Source organism: Tupaia chinensis, unplaced genomic scaffold (assembly GCF_000334495.1).
Source record: "Tupaia chinensis unplaced genomic scaffold, TupChi_1.0 Scaffold143996_1, whole genome shotgun sequence".
NCBI lineage: Eukaryota > Metazoa > Chordata > Mammalia > Scandentia > Tupaiidae > Tupaia > Tupaia belangeri.
The window spans coordinates 262,887-272,602 of NW_006203847.1; positions in this window are offsets into that span (position 1 = coordinate 262,887).

Here is a 9,716-nt window from a genome sequence, read left to right on the forward strand (position 1 = left end):
AGAGACAGAGAGATAGAAAGCGAGAAATCACCCCCCAGGGGGAATGGCCACACTGCAATCCCTTCTCCTCCATTCTCCTCTCGGGATCTTGGGCATGCGCGCACATGCGCCCGGTGTGAGTTTAAGCCACCGGGTCCAGGACTCAAACCACAGTTGACTACGTGGGAGTCCAGCGACATAGCCATTAGGCTAACTGCTGGTCCCAGGAAATTACATTTTTTGAGGATAATCAAAAACTCAAAGGATTTCTAGAAAGATAGGGGGACCACGCTTAACATCTATGATGCCAGAAAATATGTTCCAAATGATGCCACCTTATTAAGATTTAGAAAAATGGCATTGCTATTACTACTCGTCACAGATATCACAGCTTGTTAGTCACTAACACTGCTAAATGACAGTGATAAAACTGCTGCCACTCCAGCCACTAGACATTGGATGTATCCACTGTCACTACAATACCATCATCACCATGGGTTCTGGGGCAGTTATATACTGTGATAATTTTCTTCGTACTTTTGTTATGGTTAAAGAGTATTCTAAATTATAGCCAGACTCGACTGACTATAAAAAGGGAAATTAGAATACTCTTCTAAGGAGCAGGACACATCCATTGCAAAGCTTTAGTAAGTATTAAAATGGACATAAAACAAGTGTGTTTTCTATCTAGAAAAATAGATATCTTTTATGTTTAATAATTATACTACATTATGAATAGACAGCTATAATCAGTGTTCCCCTTTCTCTCCCTCTCTTCTTTCTCTTACTTTGAAAAATCACCAGAACAAACTGTAATTTTTAAAGGATTTTTCTTTTCAGTTCATTTATCTGCTCTTGGACATTTGGGTTGATTCCATGTCTAAGTAATACCTCTAACTGCACTAACATACGATCTATTCATGAAGGAAAAAAATAAATATATAATTTTATTTTATTTTAGGAGGTTTTTTTTTTTTCCTTAGTGTACATGTGTTCACCAGAGAGGCAGTGAGAGGGAAAGTGAGAACTCACCCTCAGAGAGAATGGTCATGCCATAATCTCTTCTTTTCTCCTCCCAGGATCTTGGGTACAGACCTACACGTGCTACCTTGACTTTCTTTTCTTTCTTTCTTTTTGAGATAAATTTATGTTATATTCATTCACTGATCATCCTCACAGCATGCAAAATGTGATTTCCCATCCAGAATACATATAGCGGTTTAATCATACATAATATCATCGACAAATAAGTTTCCATTTCTTGTTTTATATATATATATATATGTGTATATATATATATTTTTTTTTCCCCCCTATTTCTCACCCTCTGCCATTTCCCACCCTCCTCCCATAGTGTCTCTGGTATCTACAGTTAATTGCCAATCCTTTGTTTTTACCCCACATTTTATTGATTCACAAAGTATCTTAATTACTCTAACTACTTTCAATAGCATTTATATACAAATATATTCAGCTTTTATATACAAATCTGTGAACATATGTCTAACTTTAGATGAGAAACAATGAATATATTATAAAATAGCACCTGGCTGATGCTAGCTATTTAGCTTACTGCAGTCATTACATAGGTATTTTTTAATAAATATTTTAATTTTAAGGAAAGCAGTTTTAGCTTTAATAAATCAACATTTAAAAATGCTAAGAGAGCTTTGCTTAAAACTTAAAGCCAGGAAACATGTTAAGATTCTGTTCAAATAGTAAGTACATGAACCTATCAACAGCTCAAGAGAAGACAAAAATCCGTAACTCTGGAAAGCAAAGCATAGAAGAAAATAAGTAATGTTCTAGTCTAAAGTCATAAGATTCTATTTCACCAGCTAAGTTTTGTATAGTTAATATATCTTCTGTTGTGGTCTGATCTTCCCATTTAAATTCTGAAAGATAGCATTCAACTCTAGACTTTTCCCTATTAAGTTGGCCATTTTCTTAGTTTTTTTTTGAACTCTTATTTCTGTGTGTCTGTATTTAGTCTTCCTGCTACAGCACTCCCTTCAGAATGTCTTAGAGAGCTGGTCTGGTGTTGGTAAATTCTTTCAGGTTTTGTTTATCTGAGAATGTTCTTGTCTTTTCTTCCCATATGAAAGATAATATTTCTGGGTGTAGTATTCTTGGTTGAAATTGTTTTTCACTTAAGAGTTTGAATATATTTTCTCATCCTTTCCTTACTCTCATTGTTTCCTATATGAGGTCTGCTTGACTTTCAAGCTACTGTGTCCAGGACTCAAACTGCAGTTGGCCATGTGGGAGTCCAGTGATGTAACCACTATGCATCTGCTTATCTCTAAATGCATCATTTTAAAAAGTAGTTTTTAATATATCTGCTTTCAGATGTGACATCATTAGAGAAATCTGGTGTTTGGATATTTAAACCTGAAATAGCATTCCAAACATTCAAGAACAAAAAGAGGGAAAAAGAGACAAGTATGTGCAGTATATAAACAAAGCAGGAAGAAAATTTGATATTAGAGGACATGATGCAAATAAAACCAAAAAAAAGTAAAGTTTACATTGACTGACATTACTTTCCGAAGATCAAACAATATATTAGAATTATTTCTGATACATTTTTCCAACAATGTATGTCCATAAAGGCAATATTGTTCAATGTCTGTGAAGCATATACAAAGTAGGAGCATTGCTATCATGGTAAAAATGAGAAAATGTCAAATAATTTTAAAATGATTTACTTTCTTTAAATCATAAAAAAGTTGAGGTCACAGGGTGTATGGTGCAAAACAGTGTGAATCCCAAAAAATATAAGCCCTTCCAATGAGATTTGGACACAGAGACTGCATAGCAGAGGCACAGATTTTTGGATCAGCAGTTGGAGCTGGAGATGGAGGAGAGAGTTAATTGCAAAGTAGCAGAGGACACTTTTTTGGGGAGGATGAAAATGTTCCATTTTTGGGAACCAGCAGTTAGCGTAATGGCTATGTCGCTGGACTCCCACGTAGTCGACCATGGTTCGTGTCCCGGACCCGGTGGCTTAAAACTCACGCTGGGCGCATGTGCGTGCGTGCCCAAGATCCCGAGAGGAGAATGGAGGAGAAGGGATTGCGGTGTGACCATCCCCCCGGGGGGTGATTTCTCGCTTTCTGTCTCTATGTCTCTCTCTGTCTGTCTGGCAAGCGCATGCGCCCTATAGCGAAAACCTCTTCAAAAAAAAAAAAAAAGTTCCATTTTTAAACTGTAGTGATTTCATTACTTAATATGTTTATCAAAAATCATAAAATTGTATGCATATTAAAAGAGTGAGTTTTTCACACTGGGCTCAAGTGCATGTGTGTTCCAAATCCTGAAAAGATGGAGACATGGAGGAAAAATGATCTGGCCTGACCACATGGTATTGGGGAATGCTTTCTCTCTGTATCTCTGTCTCTCTATCTCTTTCTGACAGGTACACGTGCCCTCTGGCAATTAAAAAAAATTTTAAGTTTTAGTTTAGACTTTGAAATCCTTAGTTTTAAAAATTGTTATAATTATTATAATATTCTTAATGAAGAATTACTATCACAAAACACTGAAGAGTTTTGAGCACATGTTTAATAAATCAATTCTCATAAGTTATCTTTTATTTGTCTTATATGTGTAAGAGACCATAATATACATTCTTGACTAGAAATTTAATTCAATGGGTATTTGTTGAGCAATTTATATTTACATATCTGCCTGACAACTTATTAAGTGCTTTTAGTTTTCAATTAGTTGAAATATACAAACCTGGGACCCTAGAGCAGGGGATAGATGTTATTTCTACCATACATATAAGGAAATTGACACTTAGAGGTGTTAAACTAGTTGCTTATAAACAGACAAAAGGGTAAGAATGGAACCAATTTTAGGATATAAAAGCATGGCGAGCAACTGTGGATACTAGATACTGTGGAGAGAGGGTGGGCAGCGGTGGTCATGAGGGAGGGAATCAAGAGGGGAAAAAGAAGGAAAACAGAAGCAAAAAAGAAGCAAACACAAAAATGGAAGATTATCCGCTGATGATAATGTGTTAGGTTGTCTATTAAGTCTACGTTTTCCTATACAAAAACATGTCATGACTTTCCCAACAACCCAATATATGGTAATATCTTTGACAATATTTTTGTGCTGGACTAATATACAGTGTATTCATGCTAGGAAAATCCAGTTTTTTGTTTTCTTCGCTGTAAACATGTATAGTGATTATATGTAAAAAGAAATAAAAAAATGAAAGTGAAACTTAAAAAAATAGAAAAGAAATCTTATGGGACCTGTTCAAAGGATTTTCAGGTTACTCTCCCTACATAGAGATATAAAATCTACACTGTCTATATGTAATAAAAGCAAACATTTTAAGGGAATTTATTCTACAAATACAGATATGCCAGGAACTTTATGAGACCTTGGAAACAAAATAATGTTTGAATTAAAGTCCCTTTTCTTGTTTCTTGAAGTAACTAAAATAACAATCAACTGCTCACTACACGAGCATGCAAGCATCTTCTTGAAAAAACCATTACACAGACCAATCTAAGAATCAGATCAAAATATAGTCACTCATTTTCTTCCATCCATACCATCCATACATTTCTACATCATGTAGATATCTTCCTTCCCTCCCCCCAAATGAATAGGAAATACTTTTGCTTCATTTAACAGCAATGACAGTGCTTACTATGTGCCAATAAGACACTTTTCTAAATACTTTAGATATATTCCTTTCTTGATCCTTGCAGTAACTCTATGAGTTATGTATTATTAATGTAGTATTGTACAGATGTAGAAGAAGAGTCATACAATTTTACGTAAATAGAAATAGAGTTGATACTTGAAACTTGAAGGTCTGCCTAAGTTTTTATCCTTAACTAGTGTATTCAATGGCATTCTTAATGACAAAGTTCTTTATTCACCTCAAAAAATATCAACTCAAGAGTATTGAAAACTAAGGCAATGAAACTTGAAAATGAACATTCCACGTGTTGGTTGGCAATATAGTGTTGCTTTCCTAGAAAGATAAGACTTCAAGCCTCACAAAGACGTCCAACTGCATGATAGATTGAGTACTAAAAAATAGTCCGAATGCCTTGAGAAACATGACTTGGTAGAAAGGAAACAGAGCTTTGGATATCACACATTCTGTTCTTCATTTTTCTGTATTGGGTCTATAGTTTTACAAGCTATATACCGCTGTAAGTTCTACTTTCTCCATCTGTAAAAGAAGATATTCATTCAGGGATTGCCTGAGGATCAAACATATGCTTTATGTTAGTATTTTATCTTAAACTTAGCAATTAATATCAGTTTATTCTGTTGCTTCTATAAAATGTTGTTCTTGTTCTTATCACACCAAGACACTGTGTCTCGTGTCTCTCATAGAATAATAAAAATAGTGTTTTAAGAATTTATTCACCACTGTTTAAAATGCCAAACCAAACCAAAACAAAAATACCTACTATGTGGGGGGCGGGGGGGGGCGTGGGAAGAAATAGGGAGTCTCAGGTCTCAGTGTAGTAAAAAAACAGTTTTGATTTACCTCTTAGAATCTGTGGAATTTTAAAAAGCTGAACTCATAGAAGTGAAGAGTAGATTGATGGTTATTAGTGACAGTATGGACAGATCAGAGGGATGAAATGGGGAGCTGTTTGTCAAAAGGTACAAAGTTTCAGGTAGAAAGAATAGGTTTTGAGATCTATTGCACAGCAAGGCAATAATACTCAATAATAATATATATTTCAAAACAACTAAGAGAATAAACTTCAAATATCTCATCATGCAAATAATTGGTAAGTAAAGTGATTTATATGTTAATTAGCTTGATTTAATCATCCTATATTGTATGCATGTATCATATATCATGTATACGTGCCCAGTGTGTGTTTTAAGCTGCCGGGTCTAAGACTCAATCGTGGTCAACTACATGGGAGTTCAGTCACATAACCATACCACTATCTGCTGGTCCCTCTGGGGTGTCTCATTTTAGAAGGATACTAATCCTATCATGAAGTCCCCACGCTCACAAACATCTAATCCTAATTACAGCCTCGATGGCCTAAATCTAGTCATCTCTCCAAATACTATTATATTAGAGATTAGGACTCTAGCATATTAATTTGGGAGTGAGCAAAACATTCAGTTCATAATAAAACTAAAGGCCACATCTGTTTATTATTTCTGGCTGATTTGGTTAAAACATAGATTTTGACATAAATATTTCTGTCAAAGTCATGGATAGGACTATAGAAGCTTGAAATTTAGAAAGCTTGAATTAATTTGAACTCAAAAAGTCATCTGTCCATAGATTTTAGTTTTTGCACTTAATTTTTTTTCCCAAATAATTTCACTAGAATGCATTACCACCTTGAAAATTAGGATGAGGACATTCCCTTAGCCCAGTGGTGAAAGGAAGTGGATCCCACATGACTGACTGAAGTTTGGATCCCTGCTCTGGTGCCTTGAAAAACACCCTAGGCCCATGTACATGTATGCCCCAAATCCTAACATGATGGAGGAATGGAAGAGAAGGGACTGTAGCATGGCTATATTCCTTTGGGGGATGCTTTCTCCCTCTTTCTCTGTCTATCTCTCTCTGGAAAGTGCATGCACCCTGTGGCAACTAAAAAAAAAGGGGTAGCAGCAAGTGGCATGGTGTTTAAAGTGCTGGATTCCTATGTGATTGACCAAGTCCCAGACCAGGCATCTTGAAACTCACACCAGGTATGTGTGCATGTGTGCCCAAAATCCTAAGAGGAGAGTGGAAGAGAAGGGACTATGGCGTGGCCATAAGGTGATTTTTTTTTTTCTCTCTCTGTCTTTCTCTGTGTTTCTGGTGAGCACACACACCCTATAGAAAAAAAAATCTCTTCAAAAAAAGAAAAGACAATTAGGATGGTTTCTTAGAAGAGCACGATTTGGTCCTGAGTGGTTATTCTATATGGATATTGAAGCCGGTTTTTCTCACCCGTACATGTTTTGTTTTTTCTTTTTTTGGGGAGACTTTTTTTGCTATAGGGTGCATGCACTCACCAGAAAGACAGAGAGAGACAGAAAGCCAGAAATCAGCCCCCAGGGGGAATGACCACACCACAATTCCCTCTCTTCTATTTCCTCTTGGGATCTTGGGCATGCACGCACATGTACCCAGCGTGAGTTCAAGTTACCGGGTTTGGGACTCGAACTGTGGTCAACTACATGAGAGTCCAGAGACATAGCCATTACACCATCTGCTGGTCCCTCACCCATATATGTTAATAAGCATTTAAAACATATATGAATACATGTCTTAATCACTTGTTCCAAATACAGTGAAAATATCTGAAGGTTCATCTGTATTTACTTTGGGGAGCACATACCAGAAGAACTGTGGAATATGTCTGTAAATGACCTTTGTCCTGAGTGTTTATTAGGTTGTTTATTTTCCCTATGAGAGACTTTAAATACATTACCTTGGACCCTTTTTATTTTGCTAATTCTGGAAAATAAATGTGTGATTTTTTTATTTCCCTAAAGGCTAATTTATGTGGGATTAAAGCTGATATGTATATTGACGCCTGTACATTGAAACAGTAACCATTAGTCAATATAATAAACCAATAACCTAGAAACAACAATGTCAGTAAAAGCACTATTGAGAATTTTTGTGACTTTTTATGTAGGCTTTAGAATAAGTTGAAACATAAACCCAATGGTTAATGTGATTTTTTTTTTTTAAAAAAAACCCTCTTTCCAGAAAATATTTGATTTTCTTTTCTTTTGAGTCACTTTCAATATCTGAAAAATATTTTATATAAAGCATGCATACGTTAAGATTCTTTGGCTTGGAAAGTAGTTAACTTGGTTTTTTTAAACGGATACAAATTTTTATAGACGGATGACCTTCCTATATTGTGTTATGAAAAAAAGCCAAAAACTGTTCAAAGGCCTTTGATAGAAGCCACCAGAGAAGCAAAACAGGAGTAGTTGGCCTGCGGCCAGTATCGGAGCCAATTTTAATGCTGTATTAGAAAATGTCTTTTGGAAGCCTGTGGTCATAGATGCAGATGTGGAGTGTTGGAAACAATCCATGGCACAATTTGATCAGTTTGCTAAAATGGCTGCCAATTTGAAAGTGCCTCCTCTCTCAAAAAGAGGCGGTTGGTATCAAAGAGCTAGGCTACAGCTCATCGACGAGAAGACCAAAGGGATCAACATTTACAAGTTGCTGATGGAATAAGTTTATAAATGGCGTTTAGGGTAGCTTAATTGTGCCAGGGTGCTGATTCATATCATTTGAACTTTTATTAGCCTTAAAAAGTTCATTGAGAAAAATCAGTTTCTCTTCATTTCAACTGCGGAATTTCTGATAATTGGAGAGAGATAGCCAGGCTTTCCAGTAATATACCTCAAAATAAATGAGAAATAAAAGTGGAGCAGAGAGAAATGAAATGGTGGCTGAGGAAGGGAGGTCAGTCAATGTTTATATGAATTCAGGACAGAATTTTGTCTAATATCATTAATATATATTCTAGCACCAGAGAACCTTCATTAACTGAAAGAATACCACCACTTTCTATTACAAATACCATAAAAGAAGTAACACAAAAGTATACAAAGTGACAAAATGTTCTGTGAATTTTGATTATATGGCTACCAGGGAAATAGTAGTTAGACCCCATGTACAGGTAGATAGGGTAGGAGCCCCTAAGGGAAGTCATTGTATTTTTCTTTTTAATGAAGTCTCTGTGTTTTTCCTCTTTGGTCTGGTTAATGTGCAATATATACCCCTTGCACATGTCTCTAAGGAATTTATGACTTCTTGCTGCTAAGGCAGGAGATAGGGATATAGAGCCGCAGACAGGATAAAGGCCCAATATGGAGTCACAGTGGCTAAGTGTTCACAGCCAAAAGCCATCTGCATAGGGATTCAAAGCAACTGTTGCTAAGGGCAGCAGTTTCTATTTAGTAACTCCATTCTAACAAGAAGTATAGAACGTTATGGTCTGCTAACTCCACAAAGAATGGGAAAATAAATCACCCAGACTGCCATGTAACCATTTTCTAAAGCCTACTTCCTTATCAGAAAGACAGCCCATTGTTCAGACTGCTAAATAAAAACCTCTCACTTCAGTTCCTCTTTGGCAACCCATTCAGGCCCACTTTCACTACACTGGAAGCTTTTTCTCCTTCCCTAATAAACTTTGTTTACTATCCCCTCCATTTGTCCATGCTTCTAATTCTTCATGCGTGTAGGACAAGAACTAGCACAAGTGTTGAGTCTGACCACCCAGCACTCACACGTCACGAGTCACAAATTACAGGTATGATACATGACAGCCTTTTAGAAAAATGTTTACTTTTTAACTTGTCGTATGTTCTTGGATCTTTTCAGTAATAAAAGCACATGAAATGGCTGTTGTAAATTGAATGAAGCCACTTGAAATCATGGAGCAGGGAATATTTTATTTATTTGTCTCAGAGGCAAAGGAAACCAATGAGAATGAGCATAAATTCAGAGATGATGGCTTCATTATCAAAGTAGACAGGTTTATAATCAGAGAAAATATATACAGAAGTTACACACACACACACACACTCACAAAAGGGGACTTCAAAACATTGAAAAGAAATGTAATTAAAGTACGAGTGTATTTGGTGCAAAAAGTTGAAATTCATGAATAGTGTTTTTTTTTTTTTTTTTTTTTTTTTTTTTTTTTGAGAGGTTTTTGCTATAGGGTGCGTGCGCTTGCCAGACAAAGAGAGACAGAGAG